The sequence below is a fragment of the Erpetoichthys calabaricus genome, chromosome 10 (assembly GCF_900747795.2).
Source record: "Erpetoichthys calabaricus chromosome 10, fErpCal1.3, whole genome shotgun sequence".
NCBI lineage: Eukaryota > Metazoa > Chordata > Cladistia > Polypteriformes > Polypteridae > Erpetoichthys > Erpetoichthys calabaricus.
Window position 1 is genome coordinate 9,433,138 of NC_041403.2, and position 20,632 is coordinate 9,453,769.

General features: G+C 40.9%; 1 protein-coding gene and 1 long non-coding RNA gene across 2 annotated transcripts in view; one reads left to right on the top strand and one right to left on the bottom strand.

Annotated features, from left to right (window-relative positions):
- LOC127529390 (uncharacterized) overlaps window positions 1-20,632 on the bottom strand; it is a 706,297-nt gene that overhangs the window by 272,909 nt on the left and 412,756 nt on the right. The gene's annotated exons all lie outside the window — the stretch shown is intronic.
- The window catches only part of mpl (MPL proto-oncogene, thrombopoietin receptor), a 522,581-nt gene that overhangs the window by 75,994 nt on the left and 425,955 nt on the right, over window positions 1-20,632 (top strand). The window lies entirely within an intron of this gene.

The window sequence follows — 20,632 nt, forward strand, 5'->3', positions numbered from 1 at the left end:
GAGAGGAATCAGCAATGCCAGACCTGTACATTGAGACCTGGAGACGGGACTGGGGACAACAAAGTATTTAAGACTTCAAATTTACACTTTGAGAATATCGAGTTATAGCAACGTCAGTTTACAGGACTGTCTCAGAAAAATATGCTCTTGAGGGGACCCGCTTCAGAAAGTAAGCAGGAATCGGGCAGTATTAGTAGTCTTTATTTATTGATTTTAACCTTTCCCTAAACAAAGTTAAGAAAGAAACGCTTAAGTTATTGCTAAAACTGTGATTTAATTTCCTTGCCTGAAGAAGGGGCCGGAGTTGCCTTGAAAGTTTGCATATTATAATCTTTTTAGTTAGCCAATAAAAGGGGAAATTTTGCTTGGCTTCTCACACGTTCATAATGGCTAACACGGTACAACACCCTAGTACTATAATGAACTATTTAAACCACCAGCTAAACGTCTGCTTTGTGATGATGGTGACATTCTACATATACTTAGACATTACTGTAACACAGCGTTTCTCAACCTTTAAGTATTTGCGACCCGAGTTTTCATAACAGTTTTAATCGCGCCTCCCTAATGTTTTTTTGCAACCCTAATAAAATTTATTCGTATAATTTTTGCTGCAGATACACCGCTACACGTTTAAAATTTTCCTACGAATAGCGAAATTACGCCACATATGGCAACATTGGCGCCCGCTTTTTTGTTACTTCGCGCCCCTCTAGGAGAGAACCGCTGCTGTAACATATGCATGTCGTTTAAATTAATAAAAAATTGAAAACTCAGCACAATGACAACATTCAGTGAAATTGAGAATATGATTAACTTTAAATGGGAATCTTTACCCACAATTCCTATTTACCGTATGCTTGTGCATGTAAATAGTGCAATCTATCTTTTCACAAAAACGCTTTAGCACACCCAGACGAATCTCACAAACGGTGGTGGGCAGCAAGTTTTAATGTACAGTACTGTGCAAAAGTTTTAGGCCGGTGTGAAAAAATGCTGTAAACAAAGAATGCTTTCAGAAATATCAATAATGATTGTTTATTGTTATCAATTTACAAAATGCAAAGTGAGCGAACAAAAGAAAAATCTAAATCAAATCAATATTTGGTGTTCCTACCTTTTGCCTTCAAACCAGCATCAATTCTTATAGGTCCACTTGCACAAAGTCACAGATTTTGTAGGATTCTAGTCAGGTGTCTGATCAACCAATTCTACCAAAGAGGTGCTAATGATCATCAATGTCACCCGTAGGTTGAAACACAGTCATTAACTGAAACAGAAACAGCTGTGTAGGAGGCTTAAAACTGGGTGAGGAACAGCCAAACTCTGCTACCAAGGTGAGGTTGTGGAAGACAGTTTCATGTCATGGCAAGATTGAGCACAGCAACAAGACACAAGGTAGTTCTACTGCATCAGCAAGGTCTCTCCCAGACAAAGATTTCAAAGCAGACTGGGGTTTCAAGATGTGCTGTTCAAGCTCTTTTGAAGAAGCACAAAGAAACGGGCAACGTTGAGGATCGTGGACGCAGTGGTCGGCCAAGGAAACTTAGTGTAGCAGATGAAAGACACATCAAGCTTATTACCCTTCTAAATCGGAAGATGTCCAGCAGTGCCATCAGCTCAGAACTGGCAGAAACCAGTGGGACCCAGGTACACCCATCTACTGTCCAGAGAAGTCTGGCCAGAAGTGGTCTTCATGGAAGAGTTGCAGCCAAAAAGCCATACCTCCGACGTGGAAACAAGGCCAAGCGACTCAAGTATGCATGAAAACATAGGAACTGGGGTGCAGAAAAATGGCAGCAGGTGCTCTGGACTGATGAGTCAAAATTTGAAATATTTGGCTGTAGCAGAAGGCAGTTTGTTCGTCGAAGGGCTGGAGAGCAGTACAATAATGAGTGTCTGCAGGCAACAGTGAAGCATGGTGGAGGTTCCTTGAATGTTTGGGGCTGCATTTCTGCAAATGGAGTTGGAGATTTGGTCAGGATTAATGGTGTTCTCAATGTTGAGAAATACAGGCAGATACTTATCCGTCATGCAATACCATCAGGGAGGCGTATGATTGGCCCCAAATTTTATTCTGCAGCAGGCGTCTTCAGGACTGAGAGGTCTGAGCTATGAAGAGAGATGGATGGAGTCCAACCTTTTCGGTGTAAGCAAACAGAGATTAAGGGGTGTCATGAACAAAGTGTTTAAAATCATGAAGGGAATTAGTACAGAGGATCCCAGCTGTTACCTCCAAATAAATTCTTCATGGCTGGAGACTTGAGGTTAGGTTTTGCACAGATTTTAGAAGGTTCTTCTTCAAGCAAAGAATTGCAGACACTTGAAATAAATGGCTGAGCAGTATGGTAAAGAGTTGGGTTTTTAGACTCCTCCATGTCTCGACTCGATGTTATTTTGGACAGTCTCGTTCAGGGAAGTTGATGGGCATAGGCGGTCTAGGCAAGTGTTTAGGTCACCCTCTAATGGTCAGGGCGCATTACTGCAGCCCCATGCACAGTAGAAATTCCTATCTTTGTTTCGTTTAAAAAAATTTGTGCGGATAGGAACACAAAAAATGTTTACGTTGTGCGCCTCAGCAACACTTGCACTGTCTGCACTATGCACAGCATAATCTGTTGCCCAGAAATGACTCGATGCGACAATACAGACCTGTGAACACTCAGACTCAAAGCGAATGTCTGATTCTATTGTTTTATATTATTTTCACATACTGGCAATGTTCTGTCTTAATGTCTGATGACCTGCACAGCCCAACAATAATACGAACAACAACGATGATGATGATGATGGCAATAATAATAATAATCCTCAAACAGCGGCACAGAAGAGACAGACATGGCAAAATAAAATTAAGCGATCAAAATGGCAACACAACTGTAGCTCTTGAGTGAATTGCTAAAAGCTGATTTAACCCAAACTATGATCGTCTTCCAAATGGACATACAGTACTGTGCAAAAGTTTTAGGCAGGTGTGAAAAAATGCTGTAAACAAAGAATGCTTTCACAAATGGAAGTGTTAATCATTTATTTTCATCAATCAACAAAATGCAGCGAATGAACAAAAGAGAAATCGAAATCAAATCAATATTGGGTGTGACCACCCTTTGCCTTCAAAACAGCATCAATTCTTCTAGGTACACTTGCACACAGTTTTTGAAGGAACTCGGCTGGTAGGTTGTTCTTGGACTTTCTCTAAAACTGATGCGGAGACCAAAACTATACATAGCACTCCAGCTCAGGCCTTTCTAGTGTGTTATAAAACTGACGTACACACCTTCTGCCGGACATAGTTCTTTTTTTATGATACAACTCACATTGCCGTGAAGGAATTTTTGTCCACTCTTCATGCAGAAGCGCAGATTTCAGATCCTCCCGTTGAACCGCTCTTGGTGTTAGGTCTGGACATGGACCAGGCCAATCCAAAGTCACAATCTTTCTTGATTTTTGAAATGCTGATGTGAACATTCTTACATCCAACAGAGAGCGTAACCTCTATGGATAGCCCAGGTAAAATGCTGGGAATCACACTGTGGAAAGGTCATTCATCTTACACTGTCACCTCAAAGCCATAATGGTGACAAAAATAACCAGAGCATCGCAAATCAATCAGGACACAATGAATACATTTACACTTGTGTGTGATGTGTATGATGAATATTCTTTTATATCTCTGGAAGGGCGTTGGTAGCACGGCCAAACTGGACGATCACAGAATCCCCTGTAAAAAGCTGACGGACACAAACAAAGCAGTTAGCCGAGGTTCTCAGGCTGTTGCCTTCTGCACACTCCAACAGCATCTGGAGGGTGAGGTTACAGAAGGCAGCCATTCCAAACTCCTAGAATTAAGATCAGAAGCGGTGGTGAACCAGCATGTCTGTGATCTAGTAGTGGTGGGGTTTCAAATACCCAGACGAGGTAACGCTTTTTGTTGCTTTATCTGTTACACTAAAACAAATTTAATCAGCGTCAAATTAAAGGCTTAACTACCCCATATCTAGAAATCCCAGGAAGTCAAGGAACCGTTTTGACATTACTATTGGCCAAGCCCAAGAAATATATATTTGTGAATAAGCAGAACAGACAAAAACAGTGGCAAACAAAGCATAGTAAAAAGGAAAAGGAAGCACTGTAACATAGTGATGAGAAGCAGAAATATATACAGTGAACCCTCGTTTATCACGGTTAATCCGTTCCAGACTCTACCGCGATAAATGAATTTTCACGAAGTAGGAATCTTTATTTATAAATCGAACATTTTCACAGAGTATAGAAAACCTGTTTACGACCTTCTAAATACGTTTTTTAACATTATTAGAGCCCTCTAGACATGAAATAACACCCTTTAGTCACCATTACACTCGTATTACCCAATATATTAGACAAAATAAGAGAAAATAAGACATATTAGACGTTATAAATATCATATTATTATTATTGTACTGTACATTTAATTACACACACACACACAGTTCTTACACACAACCACTAACCTATGAAGGCACGACCTCAGTAGGAGAGTCTTCAGGTGGTGCAGTATCTTCAGCAGGTGCGTCGTTGTCTTCTTCCACTGAAGGAGTACTAGGAGTAGGCAGTGGGTGTCTGGGTGCGCGGCTGAAGAACATCTTGATAGGCAGTTGCTGGCGCCGTCTTTTCATATGCGTGAGGAGGCTTTTGTAGGGTATTGCCATCTTTGATTATATCCAAGAGTTTCACCTTCTCCTGGATGGTAAGCATCTTCCTCCGGCGCTTAGTTTCATTGTCAGAAGGCTTAGAAAAAGCAGCACATTTAGGAGCCATCGTGGGGCTTAGATAAAAGTTCTCAGAAAGCGCATGCGTAGTGACATAAGCGTGTATGAGAAAAAAATCGCGATAGAGTGAAGCCACGAAAGTCGAAGCGTGATATAGCGAGGGATCACTGTACAGGTTAAATCCTGTTATAGTGAATACTGAAGTAACGTAATTTTCAGAATAACAAATACTTTTTGTGGGCCCTTACAAACGTTAGTAGAACATTAGGTTAAACAAATCTCGTTTTAACAAAATGTAAATCTTGGTATAACAAACATATTTTCGGCCAAAAATGGCCAGCAAAGATGATAATGTGATGCAAAAAATACTTAATGCTGCTCCTAAATCTTCCACGCCGAGTCTCGGGAACCCTACAACAGGTTGTCTCAAAGAAAGTGATAATCTGTTGTGAAATTTTCTGGTCTCAGCCAATCTCGGCGAGAGAGTTGGTGCTACATCATACACAAAAGATGTGGTTTATTCATACAGGTATTGTAAAGCTTGGGTCATGGAGTTGCACGAGAGACAGGAAGATGAGTCCAGCTTTTCAAAGGAAAATACACAAACTTTATTACTGTATAGAGCAAGCAGGTACAGTCTCGAGACTTCATTCAAAATAGGAGCTGTTAGGATCTGCGGCATGGGTGATTGTCCTGCTTTAGCTCCCATTTTCAGATTAGAATACCACCAGTGGATTGGAATGACCTCTGTGGCACACACGGTCTGGAGAAGAGAGAACGGGAGAAATGCGAGGAAGAACATTTCAAAGACTGGTGTTAAATGTTAACAACTGTAGGCCTGATTCTGCAGAGGACAACCAATGACTTTGCCCTTGGTTTACTGTTTACCAGACACAGCAGAGCAGCTACGGAGCTCTCCTTGCGCCACTGCCATTAGATATAGCGAATCGCCAGTGGCCCTGATCACAATACTACAGGTATTTTCTGTATATTTGTTAGGCTGAAATATTTTTATGGTTTCATTATTATGGGGTTCCACCTGTTCATTGTATATGAAAGAGTAATATTTCATAAGCAAGATATGTCCATGCATGCAATGTTTATTAAATGTGTTGAGATTTTGCATACAAGTTGATAAATATTTTGTATGTCTTTATTTGTAATTTAGGCAAAGCAAATGTAATGTTAGTGTTACATTAGTGAGAAGCATTCATGTTTACAACCCCCCATTACCCCCACCAAAGGACCGAGTCTCTTTGAATTTTACGACAGAGTTGGGAGTGAGTGCCTTAAACAAGTTTGGCTAATGTTTCTCTGAAGTCTCTCAGTCAACTCCCATAGGAAAGTCAGGCTGCCCAGCTGCAAAGCTTTACCTTAACATATGATTTGGGGGATGGCAGGTGTGAAGGTGTTCTATTCCCCCATTGGTCTGAAGTATGGCTGTTTGGAACTGGCTTGTATCAGAAGCCTTTAAGTACACGACGTCCTATTGGCTCTAGGGGTTGGACAGAAGATCTATACATTTGCTCACTACCTCACTCTCTTTCTCTTACCAAACTGATGCATGAACTGAAAAGGACAACACAATGAAGAGCACAGCGCGGCAGCCATATTGAGACAGGCATGCGGCCTGTTCTGAAGAAAGCTGACCACAAAATGAGGCCTTAACTAGAGACATTTTTAACTAACTAACAAGTCTGTGTGCCACCTAGAAAGACACATCACCATTTAACCCCTTAACCGCCCTCTGCCGGATATATCCGGCACCGTTGTTTTATTGCTAACGCCATACTGCCGGAATTATCCGGCACATTTGCCTGTGGTTATATGAATGCCTGGCAAGTAGTATAACTGACGGTTTGGCGTGGGTATTATTACTATGTTGTATTTCGACAAGTCTGTGGTTGTTTTGGCCGGTCATGTGACGTGATTCGCATGTGACATCTGTGAATATGGCGAAACGTAAACTGACTTCAAGTGAGGCTTTGCAGGCGATTTTGGACAGTTCTGATCATGATTGTAGCAGTTCTGAAGAAGATTTTAGCGACAGTGATGAGCAGCAACGTGCGCTGCATGATACTGTGAATGAAGACGCATCGGATGACGGCGCTGAGTGGGTGTATCCCCAGCATCTCAGCTGGGCTGCTGCCCGTGGTGAACTACCTTTTCTGCATTCGTTTGAGGGAACGTGTGGCTTTATTGTTGATGTAAACAATTACACTGCTGAGCAGTTTTATGAGCTGTTTGTGTCACCTGATTTGATCAGACATTTTGTTCATCAGACAAATCTGTATGCAGCACAGTTTATTGAGAAAAATTCCAATTTACCTCCACATTCCCGTGTTCGTGCTTGGTTTGACAAAGATGAAAACGAAATGAAAAAATTCATTGGGATTTTGATGTTGACGGGAATAATCAGAAAACCAGATATTGAGATGTACTGGTCTACAGATCCTATGTATGCGACACCTATTTTTGCAGCTGTCATGACACGTAACCGATTCTCTTTGCTGCTGAAATTCTTTCATTTGAATGACAACAGAAACGAGCCAGATAAGAAAGATCCAAACCGCGACCACTTGTTCAAGCTACGTCCTTTGATTGATCATTTATTTGAAGCATTTCAGTTGCCCTACATGCCAGGACCGTCAGTTGCAGTTGATGAAAGTTTATTGTCGTGGAAGGGCCGCTTACAGTTTCGACAGTATCTACCATTGAAAAGGGCACGGTTTGGTATCAAGATGTTTTGCTTAGCTGAGAATTCAGGTTACATTTATAGATTTCGTGTATACACTGGCAACTTGCACAACATTTAGTGGTCAATACTGCTTGAATAAATGTAAAAAATGTAAAAAAAATGTAAAAAAGTAAAAAAACGAAAATTGTTCAGATTTCGCCTGGCGTGGGGAATATTTAGGGAGTTGGCGGTTAAAGGGTTAATCAGGTTGTATGGTTGCCAATATTCAAATGTACTTTGCATATTGTTATTATTTATGAATATTACCAATAATACATTGTTTAAATTGTAACTTAACTCCTGTTTGTCTTTTACTACACCTAATTGCCTGAGGTTATAGATGTAGAAGGGAAGGTGGGGAGAAGTTATATGGTATAGTACCTTATAAACAGTGGTAAGTCTGTGAGATTTGAGACATTCTGACAAAGATATATTATATATTAATAATACAAAAGGGGAAAGTAGAGCAATATATTACTCTACCAAGACAAAACAATATGCAACAATGAATTTTATTAATCTTCACTGCTGTCTACACGTTTCTTGGATTAATGATTTACCTTACAGGCAGATGACCAGATATTCTCAAGAATTCTCCGATACACAGCCGAATTCATAATTCAGTTATTTAAGTCATCTGTGTCCCGAGGCAGAAAAGCAACCCCAAAAAACCACCAGCCCCACGTTTGAATGTTGGAATAATGCGCTTACTGTGGAATTCTGCATTTTCTTTACACCACATACAGTGGCACTCAACTTTTATCTCATTTGTCCAAATATCAGACTCCCAATCTGCAACAGGATCCTGAAGGGGCTTCCTATATAAGGAACTAGCAAAATACCCGCGCTTCGCAGCGGAGAAGTAGTTATGTAAACATATATACATATACATATATACACATATCTACATATACATATATATACATATCTACATATACACATATCTACATATACATATATATACATATCTACATATACACATATCTACATATACACATATCTACATATACATATATATACATATTCGGTGACTAAGTGCGTTGTAACATGGGCTGTGATTGTTACATGGGAGGGAGACGACAAATCACAGCTTCCCGCTTTCTAATCGGGCCTGTGATTGGTGCTTAGGAGAGGCGTTAGGCAAGTGTAATTGAATAGCGGCGATGCAAGTTTAGTTTCTTTTCAATAAAGTCAGGCGTTAGGCAAGTGTCATTGAATAGCAGCGCTGCAAGTGTAGTTTCTTTTCAATAAAGTCAGGCGCGCTTTGCAGCGGCGAAGTTCTGCTTTTAAATTTTTATTAAGAAGAAAAGAAAACCTTTTTAAACGGAGGGAAAATATACCAATAACAATTTGTTAAGGATCTGTTTTTTTGTGAAGCTGTCTTTACACAGCTTCTCCGCTGTTTTATAAACGAACGCCATATAAGTCTGTCCTTTCTGCTTGCTTTGCGGTTCTGTAGTGGTTTATTGTTCGTCTATTACGATCGTTTTTATAAACGAACGCCATATAAGGCCATCCTTTTTCCTTGCTTTGACAAGGAAGCAGCCTTTTTATTTAATGCATGGGTTCTCCGTTGTTTCATTGTTCGTTTGTTACGATTGTTATAGTTGTCTTTGTATACCACGTTGTCAGTTGAGCACTCCGGTTGGAATATGATCAAGCCGTGGAAGCTTACTGTTGAGAATGCAACGTATAGTTGTACAGGAGAAAAATGACAATCTTTTGTAGGTCTATGAACTTAATTTATGCCTGTATGTGTCAGTCGCTTCATATTCTTTTCGTACCTTATCAATTGTGTAATGTGTTTTTTGAACAGGTTTGATTCATCGAAGTGATCACTCGTGCTGTGTTCAGTCAGTCACTCGCTCGCTTCTTATTGTTTCGCTGCCTTCTCAATTGTGTAATGAATGTTTATTTCAGCGCTTTTTGTGGCTGTTCCTTGTTTTCAGTTCACGTGATTATGTAGGAGGCGTGATGACGCGATACGCGACTCCGCCTCCCACGGCCATCGACCTGCACTCCATTACAGTATATGGACAAAAAAGAGGTTCCAGTTATGACCATTATGTGTACAATTTCGAAATGAAACCTGCCTAACTTTTGTAAGTAAGCTGTAAGGAATGAGCCTGCCAGATTTGATTTTTTTTTTTATTTTATATAAAGGATTCTTTGCAACTTCATGAACAATTCAGACAGACCAGTCAATCCTGGGCAGATTTTCCACTTGGAGGCCACAGCTCGTCTTATGTTTTGGTGGAGTCCCAAAGCCTCTGAACTGATTTTGTAGCCACTTCTAAATGTATAGATGCATCATCAACAACTTTTTGCAGATGTCTAAGGGAATATCCCCTAGATTTATCATTGCATGCTTGTTGAATCTTTGTTCAATCAGTTGACTCTAATGATGTCTTTAACTGGGATGATTTAACTAGGATATTAATACTTGCGATGAGTTAAACTGCAGAGTTTTCTTTCATATATTTAATTTTTTGCAAAATTGCTCCAAGAATTCAACAAGAGGATTTTTGTTCTTTGAAGTTTTTAAATTTGTTTGGTTTGGAAAGCAAGGAATATTGCTCTCTCTCTGATACTGCCATTTCCTTCCTCGGCTGCCCTCCAATGCTGTTCCTGTCTCACAAACCTCCATGCAACTCCACACACTCTTATCTACCTCACACACTGCCGGGCTTCCACTTTGCACCGCTCAGCTCTGCCCTCACTTTCACCAACTCTGTAAGCTGATCCAAGCCAGTATCCTTTTCTGACATTTGCCAGCAGCCACAAACCCTCTTCTTCTTCTTCTTCCGACTGCTCCCATTAGGGGTCGCCACAGCGGATCATCTTCTTCCATATCTTTCTGTCCTCGTCATCTTGTTCTGTTACACCCATCACCTGCATGTCCTCTCCCACCACATCCATAAAGCTCTTAGGCCTTCCTCTGTTCCTTTTCCCTGGCACCTCTATCAGCACTCTTCTCCCAATATACCCAGCATCCCTCCTCTGCACATGTCCAAACCAATGCACTCTCGCCTCTCTGACTTTGTCTCCCAACCTCAGCTGACCCTCTAATGTCCTCATTTCTAATCCTGTCCATCCTCATCACACCCAATGCAAATCTAAGCATCTTTAACTCTGCCACCTCCAGCTCCAGCTTTCTGGTCAGTGCCATCATCTCCAGCCCATATAACACAGCTGGTGTCACTACCGTCCTGTAGACCTTCCCTTTCACTCTTGCTGATACCTGTCTGTCACAAATCACTCCTGACCCTCTTCTCCATCCATTCCACGCTGCCTGCACTCTCTTTTTCACCTCTCTTCCATAATCTCCATTACTCTGTACGGTTGATCCCAAGTATTTAAACCCTGGTCAATGAAATTTATCAGCAGAGAAGTTCTTGTAGGTATGTGCTCTCTAGCCATGCCCTCTTTTCACATTCTGCACTAGAATTACTTTCCCATGCTTCTTCATATAGGTTGCAGATTAAAATAAATTAGAAATACAGTATATATTTGCTAAAAGTGTAAATTTTGCTGGTTGCAAAATGTCATTTTTTTTGCAAATTCAGTTTTGTGCAAAACATTCAGTTAATTCCTAGGTATAACTATTTCACACATTGCCAGTTGGTTTTGGATAACCTCTTTCATACATCTAATTCATAAAGTTAAGAAGTGTTACTTGCTCACTGAGGTGCCCTATGTCTAATATTATATTTCGGTAGAAAAATCATTCCCTCTTAAAAGTACATCTCAGGAAATTGGAGCAGAAAAATAAACGTTTTCATTGCATAACGAATGCACTCACTGTACAAATGCTGGGTACAGAATTCAGCACCCTTGCCAGAGATATTCATAGATCCACACTTGGGTTGTGCGGCATACTGATGCTGAAGAACACCATTTTTAGAACAGTAGAGTACCAGCATCTCTGCTTTTTTAGTTCCGGTAAGTAGATGTTAGAGTGGGACAAGGGAGAATGGGGGGGAACCTATGATACATGGTATACTATACAGGGGAAAGCTTCAGTGTGGTGAAGGCTTCACAGGGGAACAATGCGTTTTTACACATCATTTCCGACAACTCTTACCTGCTGCAATACACAAGATGCCCTAAGAGGAAACCCGTCCTTGTATTGATGCAAAATGTGGTGGAATAGGGAGGCTGGATTGGGAGGTTGAGGGGACAAATACCTATTTTTTTTGCTTTGGTACACTGGCACTTGAGGACCAAAAAGCTGGTACCAATATGGAAGTCAAAATTTTAGTACCGATCCCACACTATTGCTCACTACACCATAATGCTTTCCAGGCTAAAAAAAATAAAAACCATTTAGGTGGTTATGCTTAATGCTTATTACATCAGAAAGGTAAGGATGCTCATTCAGGATAACAACCAAATCATTCATGAGGTTTGAACCTACAGGTCATATGTGTGCACAAACCCAACTTCTTAACCACTGACTTACAGTGCAGACTTCGAAAGACAACAGAGCCCCTCCAGCCATTATAATTGGATAAGGTGTTGCCAAGAATAACATGAATATCAAAACCTGACAGACTGAGAAAGCCAAATGACATTCTAGTAGAAGATACAAAAATGCCTGTGGTAGCTGTAAACACCAAATTCAGACATGTAACCCTCTGGTCTTAGTACAGTGCATCCGGAAAGTATTCCCAGTGCATCACTTTTTCCACCTTTTGTTATGTTACAGTCTTATTCTAAAATGGATTAAATTCATTTTTTTCCTCAGAATTCTACACACAACACCCCATAATGACAACGTGAAAAAAGTTTACTTGAGGTTCTTGCAAATTTATTAAAAATAAAAAAAACTGAGAAATCCCATGTACATAAGTATTCACAGCCTTTGCTCAATACTTTGTCGATGCACCTTTGGCAGCAATTACAGCTTCAAGTCTTGTTGAATATGATGCCACAAGCTTGGCACACCTATCCTTGGCCAGTTTCGCCCATTCCTCTTTGCAGCACCTCTCAAGCTCCATCAGGTTGGATGGGAAGCGTCGGTGCACAGCCATTTTAAGATCTCTCCAGAGATGTTCAATCAGATTCAAGTCTGGGCTCTGGCTGGTCCACTCAAGGACATTCACAGAGTTGTCCTGAAGCCACTCCTTTGATATCTTGGCTGTGTGCTTAGGGTCGTTGTCCTGCTGAAAGATGAACCGTTGCCCCAGTCTGAGGTCAAGAGCGCTCTGGAGCAGGTTTTTATCCAGGATGTCTCTGTACATTGCTGCAGTCATCTTTCCCTTTATCCTGACTAGTCTCCCAGTCCCTGCCGCTGAAAAACATCCCCACAGCATGACGCTGCCACCACCATGCTTCACTGTAGGGATGGTATTGGCCTGGTCCAAACGTGACACCTGGCATTCACAACAAAGAGTTCAATCTTTGTCTCATCAGACCAGAGAATTTTCTGAGTCTCCTTCAGGTGCCTTTTGGAAAACTCCAGGCGGGCTGCCATTTGCCTTTTACTAAGGAGTGGCATCCGTCTGGCCACTCTACCATACAGGCCTGATTGGTGGATTGCTGCAGAGATGGTTGTCCTTCTGGAAGGTTCTCCTCTCTCTACAGAGGACCTCTGGAGCTCTGACAGAGTGACCATCGGGTTCTTGGTCACCTTCCTGTCTAAGGCCCCCGATCGCTCAGTTTAGATGGCCGGCCAGCTCTAGGAAGAGTCCTGGTGGTTTCGACCTTCTTCCAGTTACGCATGATGGAGTCCACTGTGCTCATTGGGACCTTCAAAGCAGCAGAAATTTTTCTGTAACCTTCCCCAGATTTGTGCCTCGAGACAATCCTGTCTGAGGTCTACAGACAATTCCTTTGACTTCATGCTTGGTTTGTGCTCTGACATGAACTGTCAACTGTGGGACCTTATATAGACAGGTGTGTGCCTTTCCAAATCATGTCCAGTCAACTGAATTTACCACAGGTGGACTCCAATGAAGCTGCAGAAACATCTCAAGGATGATCAGGGGAAACAGGAGGCACCTGAGCTCAATTTTGAGCTTCATGGCAAAGGCTGTGAATACTTATGTACATGTGCTTTCTCAATTTTTTTATTTTTAATAAATTTGCAAAAATCTCAAGTAAACTTTTTTCACATTGTCATTATGGGGTGTTGTGTGTAGAATTCTGAGGAAAAAAATGAATTTAATCCATTTTGGAATAAGGCTGTAACATAACAAAATGTGGAAAAAGTGATGCGCTGTGAATACTTTCCGGATGCACTGTATGTTTTTAAATCAGGGTCCTATTTGCTCAGACAGGAGATTGCTGGGTTTCCCCAGTTACTGTTACCTTTTTCAATTGGTTTCAGTGTGCACACTCCAGCATCATTTGACAGTTCTTTGGGAGAGACCTGCCTGCTCGACTGCTGAGGTACCAAATCAAACGCCTTACGAATCTCCTTGGGTCTGTCTTATAACTGTCTGTTAATCCGATGAATTGCAGAACTTCAAAACATGACCATCTCAACCATATGCATTTGCTTGAACAACTCTGACTACTGCTAACAGATTCCCTAGAGAAAGACTGGATAGCATTATGGAGGAATATTCGGAGAAAAATAAATATGTAAAAAAATGGTGAAATAGGACTAAAAGTAAATAAAACACAATAATATGGGGGCATAAAAATCATGAGTACACCATTAAATAGGTTTTTGTTGTTTATTGCTAGATGCATTTACTTCTTCATTTATTTCAGGGACATCACCTGCAAACTACACCCGACATTTTGACCCATCAAAGTAGAAAGGGTGTGCTCTAGAGAGTCCTGTGAAGTACGGTGAATCATTACTAAAGACTTAAGTGGTGTAAAAATCTTCAGTCACCAATTACAACATTTATAAGCAGATAGCTGAAGTGCAGACTCCCGAGGAAAGCTTCCTAAAAGTTAGAAAGCACTTCTTTAGACAAAGAGTTGTGGAGCTCTGGAGCAAACGACGGAGACATGCAGTTGAAGCAGAAACCTTGATAACCTTTAAGAAAAATAAGGATGAGATATTGGGATAGCTTAGCTACAGGGTGAGCCAAAAAGAAGTACCACATTTCAAACATTTATTCTACTGTATTCTACGCTGCAAGATAAAATAAATTCCATTACGACAGAAGAGAGAGTATACAAAACAGTTTTGGGGCCCTGTAACTAAAAGCTCGACCTCTAATCGTTATTTTATTAATCCTTGGAATCATAAGCAGACCAGCATCTTGATATCTTAATGTGCGCTCTGGTTTGTAAGTCATGATAAGTTCAGACAAGTAAGTCGGACCTCGGCCATTTAATACTTTATATGTTAAAAAAAGGATTTTGAAATCTGCCCTAAACTTAACCGGGAGTCAGTGTAAAGATTTAAGAACTAGAGTTATGTGTTCGTATTTTCTTGTTCTTGTAATAATTCTTGCAGCCGCATTTTGGATTAACTGGAGGCTGTATAGAGAACAGTTTGAACATCCAGTGAGCACCGCATTGCAGTAGTCAATCCTACTAGAAATAAATGCATGAATTAAAGAATCCTGTTTATTTAGAAAGCACCTTAATTTCCTAACATTTTTAAGATGGAAGAAATATGTTTTGGACAACTTTGTAATATGCACTTTAAATGACATGCTAGAGTCAAAGATAACTCCTAGATTGCGGGCTAATTCAGTGAAATTAATGGGGATTCCAACTGAATTAATTGATGACAAAATATTGTTGTGATCAGCGTCATTCCCTCCAACAATTAACATCTCTGTTTTATCTGTATTTAAAGACAAGTAGTTCTCAATCATCCACTCCTTTAATTCACTAACACAACTAATTAAAGACACATCAGAGAAACATCGTTTAATTTAATTGAAAGGTATAACTGGGTGTCATCTGCATACAAGTGAAAATTAACATGATGTTTCCTAATGAGAGACCCCAGTAGAAGCATGTAAAGTGAAAACAGTAAAGGTGCCAGTACTAAGCCCTGCGGGACACCATATTGAACTTCTGTGTATAATGATGGAGTACTGTCAGCACATTTCTGTACATATTGGAATCGATTTGATAAATAGGAACTAAACCAAGCGAGCACGGGGCCTGTAAGCCCAACATCATTTTCTAGCCTGTGCAGTAAAATAGAATGGTCAGCGGTGTCAAACGCTGCACTTGAGTCCAACAACATAATTACAGTGGGGTTTCCTTCATCAGAGGATATCAGAATGTCATTTACAACCCGCGATAGTGCCGTTTCTGTACTATGACCAGTGCGGAAACCAGACTGGAATTTCTCAAATAAATTGTAATGCGTAAGGTGTGACTGAAGACTGACTGGCGACTACTTTTTCTAGTATTTTAGAGAGAAACGTTAAATTTGAAATAGGCCTATAATTATTTAGCATGTGTAGGTCTACGTCTGACTTTTTAAGTAATGGTTTAATGACTGACACTTTTTAATGAACTATTGACAATGTTTAGAATATTCGCTGCAAGAACATCCATTACACTTTTTACTAGTTTTGTTGGCACTGGATCTAGGGAACAAGTAATGGGCTTCATTTTAGAAATTAAAGTTAAAACTTCCTGCTCAGTTACAGGATTAAAATTATTAAAGGGCTGAATGCAATGTGAGACAGGGTCTGCTAAGCTAGTATGTGGCTTGTACTGTGATGCTGAGATCTGGGCTCTTATATTTTTTATTTTCTCTTTGAAGAAGTTCATGAAGTCTGTACTGCTAATATCTGTTGGTATTTTGCACTGTAGATCTGAATTTCCATTTGTTAATTTAGGCAGTTTTCTAAACAGTACCCGAGGATTTTTATTATTGCTATCTATTATTGTAGAATAGTATTCTGAGCGAGCTTTAAAGACAGCTTTTTTATATTTATTAACACTCTCTGTCCATGCAATTTGAAAGATATGTAGCTTTATTGTTCTCCATCTGCGCTCCAGTTTTTGACACTATAATTTAAGAGCTTTAGTGTTTTCATTAAACCAGGGAGAGTTTCTATGTGCTTTGATCACTTTTGTTTTAAGGGGAGCCACTGTGTCCAGAGCATTTCTTAAGGTCACATTATAATGTGATGTTAGCTGATCTGAATTGTTTTCCACGTTTACATTTGATGTTCGCTGATCTAAATTGTTTTCCACAATTACACTCGACTTACTCAAAGTATCTATAAATTTTGAAGCAGAATTACAATCTAGATGTTGCACTGTCTTTGTTTTAATCTGTGAGTGTGTTGGCAAGGGCAGGACTAAATCAAATGTAATTAAGTAGTGATCGGAAATAACTTAATTTAATGGAGTAATATTTAAATTTAGAATTTCAACTTTGTAAGTTATAATTAACTCTAATGTGTGGTTATGATTATGAGTTGGACCTTTGACAATCTGACAAAATCCTACTGAATTTAACAAATAAGTAAGACATTTGCTAAAAGTGTCAGTTTCCACATCAATGTGTACATTAAAATCCCCCATCAGTATTACGTGATCATAATTTATAGCCAAATCAGATAGAAGGTTGCTAAATTCAGTCATGAACAATGAATATGGCCCTGGTGGTCTGTAGACTAGTACTATAATTGTGTTGGAATCGGTTTTAATATTTAAAATGAATGCCTCAAAGGATGTAAAGTTGCCTACATTTTTAGAAGTGATTTGCATTTTGTTACAATGAATTATTCCAAGGCTTCCTCCTCGACCAGAATCTCTAGACGTATGAAGGAACGAGTAGCCATCTGGTGACGCCTCAGCTAGGGGGACAGTGTCACATTTACTAAGCCAGGTTTCAGTGAGAAGACACAGATCAGATTTTGTACTTAATCATTTACCAAAACAGCTTTAGTGCCAAGAGAGCGAATGTTCAATAAGCAGCATTTAAAACTGCCTGGTTCTTTCTGAACTGGTGATATATATATATTTTTTAATTTGAAGTAAATTTATATTACAGATGCTCCTGGTGGAGGGTCTGGTTTTATCCCTTGGTCTAATTATACACCTTATTTTTTGGCTATCAATTAATTTAAGGTTTGTATCAAGACTATATTTACTGGATGCCCCACGACCGGGATTTTGGGTAACAGCCTCAGGATAGTAACTTGTGGGATAAACAACAGCCCATGATTTAAGATCACATGACTGTGGCCTGGATGGTGCTCTAATCAGTCAACCAGGCAGTTTTGCTGCCATATTTTGGGATAATACATATGATCCCCTCCAGTTAGGATGAAGGCCATCTCTTTTGAAAAATCCAGGCCTGTCCCAAAAATCATCCTAAATGTTCACAAACATAGCTTTTATTTGCACACCAGGTTTCTAGCCAGCAGTGAAGGGAATGTAATCTGCTATAAATCACATCCCCTCTATATAATCTTGGTAAGGGGCCAGATACAACTAAATTCCGACATTTTCTTTTAGCTTTGATGCATAAAGAGATGAAGTTCCTCTTTAATACCTCAGATTGCTGTGAATAAATATCATTAGTGCCGACATGCAGCAATAAGGTAGATACTTCATCGTTGGCGACACGGTCCAATGCGGCCTCTATGCCAGAAATCTTGCGAGGCATTTAACATTAACTGCTGGTTTAACACAGTTTGGAATTCTAACATTCCGCACTATGGAATCGGCAATTATGAGCACTTTCTTATTCTCAGTTTCCACAGGCGCGCTGCGGAGTGCCGAGAATCTGTTCTGGGTCCGATTTGGTGAGCTGGGTGCTGAGGGGACTAAATTTTGGCTTCTTAGACCCCCGTCTTACTGTTACCCACTCGCCCTGTGGCTGAATTGGTGCTGCTGACTTTGGCCACGCACTGACTGCAGTGGGACCTGGAGAGACTAAAGCCGAATCAGAAGTAGCCGAATTGTCTAAACAAACCGAGTTGATCCAATTTTCGATTTGCCTAATTGCTATCAGATTCCTAACGCGGTCCTCCAATTTGCGTATTTTCCCCGACCAACTCTAAATTAACTAAACACTTTTGGCAGGTGAAGCTGTCAACGCTGTCGGCCGGAAAACCCGAACTGTATATACTGCAGGACACACAACATATAAACGTGCCCTCAACGGGCAGAGAGCAGACAGAACTTACGTTTAGTGTTGGTGTCATCTTCTCTGTTTTTTGTAGTAACTTCGGTGCTTCGGCACTTTCTGCGTTCAGCTGAATCACTAACAGCCCATCGGCTTTAAGTTTCCACCACCCGCTGAGCAATCGACTTTCTCACTGCCGGTTATTTCACCTGATCAGCTGCCAGCTTTACTTCAGTTGAACTTGCTCGGGTGTTTGCGAAGGGCTACGTGCCTGTGGGAGATGCCACTGCTCTGTGCTTCCGCCTGCTGCTCCGCTCAGTTAGTACCGTGTTGGAAATGCCTAAGGCAGAAGCAGGTTTGCATGCTGAACATCTAGGAGACTGCAAAATGGATGCCCTTACAGCTTGGATGTCTTCAGGTGTTTATACAGTCCAAGGACGGCCTGTAGATTTTCTGTTCGATGTTGTAGCCGTCTGTTTAAATTTAGCCACCCACTGAAGAATTATTTTCCAACTTGGGACATCACCGTTAGGAGGAATGCTGAAATGTAATTGGAAGGCACGTTGCGTAGTGATGGACTCAAAGTTCCTGAAGAACGCTTCGACAGAGGAAGCAACGGTGTGCACTGGACCAAGGCATGAAAACTACAAGGGATCACCTATCAAAGGAACCCTCACCCCAACCCACTTGGCTGCTTCTACCTTGCACAATGACCTTGAGAAATGTGGAACTTCAATTTGGCTCACCCTGTATAAGCTAAACAAATGGACATGATGGACTGAATGGTCTCATCTGGTTTATCAAATTTCTCATGTCCTAAATAAAGGCTCATTTTGTCTCACACTCTTAACTACCATAGACTTCCAGAGTCGCAGCATTCAGCACGTTTTTTGCTTGCCTTGGAAAACCTATGACTTGTAAACAATTGTAAAGCTGGGACTGTGTGGGTCCCCTATTATCAATGATTGACCAATCAAAACACACAGTATTTTCTAAAGCTCAACTTCGACATGTGAAATGACAGTTTACATTTAAAGGCGCATTTCAGGTTGTGTGCAGGGTCACTGAAATACGTAAATGAAGAAAGAAATACATAAAGTAAGCAAGCAAACAAATCAATCATTCTAATGGCACATTTAATAATTTTTGTTCACATATCAGTGTGTTTGTATTTATATATTCTGACATTTCACAATACAATCCCTCTTAACCGACCACCTCGGGACTGGACCCATGGCCGTTTGCCGTTTTGGCTGGTTAATCCGACGCATAACTATTTTCATGTATAAAAATATTTCTAATGTATGTACTGTACCTCTCCGACGTTCATGAAGAAACCACATCCACAAGGCTTCTTCATCCACGATATCGCACACAGGTTTTTTTTCTCGTACAACGACTGGACAGTGTGGTGTTGCGGGTCCACAGCTAAGGTCAAAAAGGCCACTTTTTAAATAAATAATCGCCACACTCGCGGCTTAGCGAGTATGTGTGGTCGATCGGTTCCCAGGGAATTTGTGATGCGGGAGATCCTTGCTTAAGTGCACAGGTGAGGAGTCGTCCGCATCCGTAATTGTTCTTGGGAACTGCTAATTGCCACTTAATAATAATAATAATAATAATTCATTACATTTATATAGCGCTTTTCTTCTGATCCATGTCCCCATGATAAATAGAAGTGCAAGGTGGCTAGGGGGAGAACAGGAAAGAACGGGAGGTCAATGGAGAAGGAAGCAGATAGAGGAAAGCCGAGCGAGAGAGAGAGAGCAGATTCAATGGAGCAAAGGCAGGCAGCTGGGAGGTGAACCCCTGAAGATGAGTGTTTGGGGCTGAAGAACGTGGTCTCTCCAGCTGAGCGATCACAGAGCTGGAGTGACCGGTATTGAAGACGACTGGCCGTCGAAAGGCAGTGGCAGTCGTGGAGGCTTTGGGCTGGTTTAGCCCCAGCGGGAGCGCCCTGGCCGCTGGAGAAAGAACCCAAGTCTCGGTCTGGATGGAGCCCAACGTAGCTAGGGATCGGAAGGCTACCAGACCAGTGTGGAAGGTAGCTGCACCTGCAGGTAGGGCGGCTCCCCTGTTGCAAAGCCCGATGGGAGAAGCAGGGAAGCCGCCAGGTAGAAAGAAGAA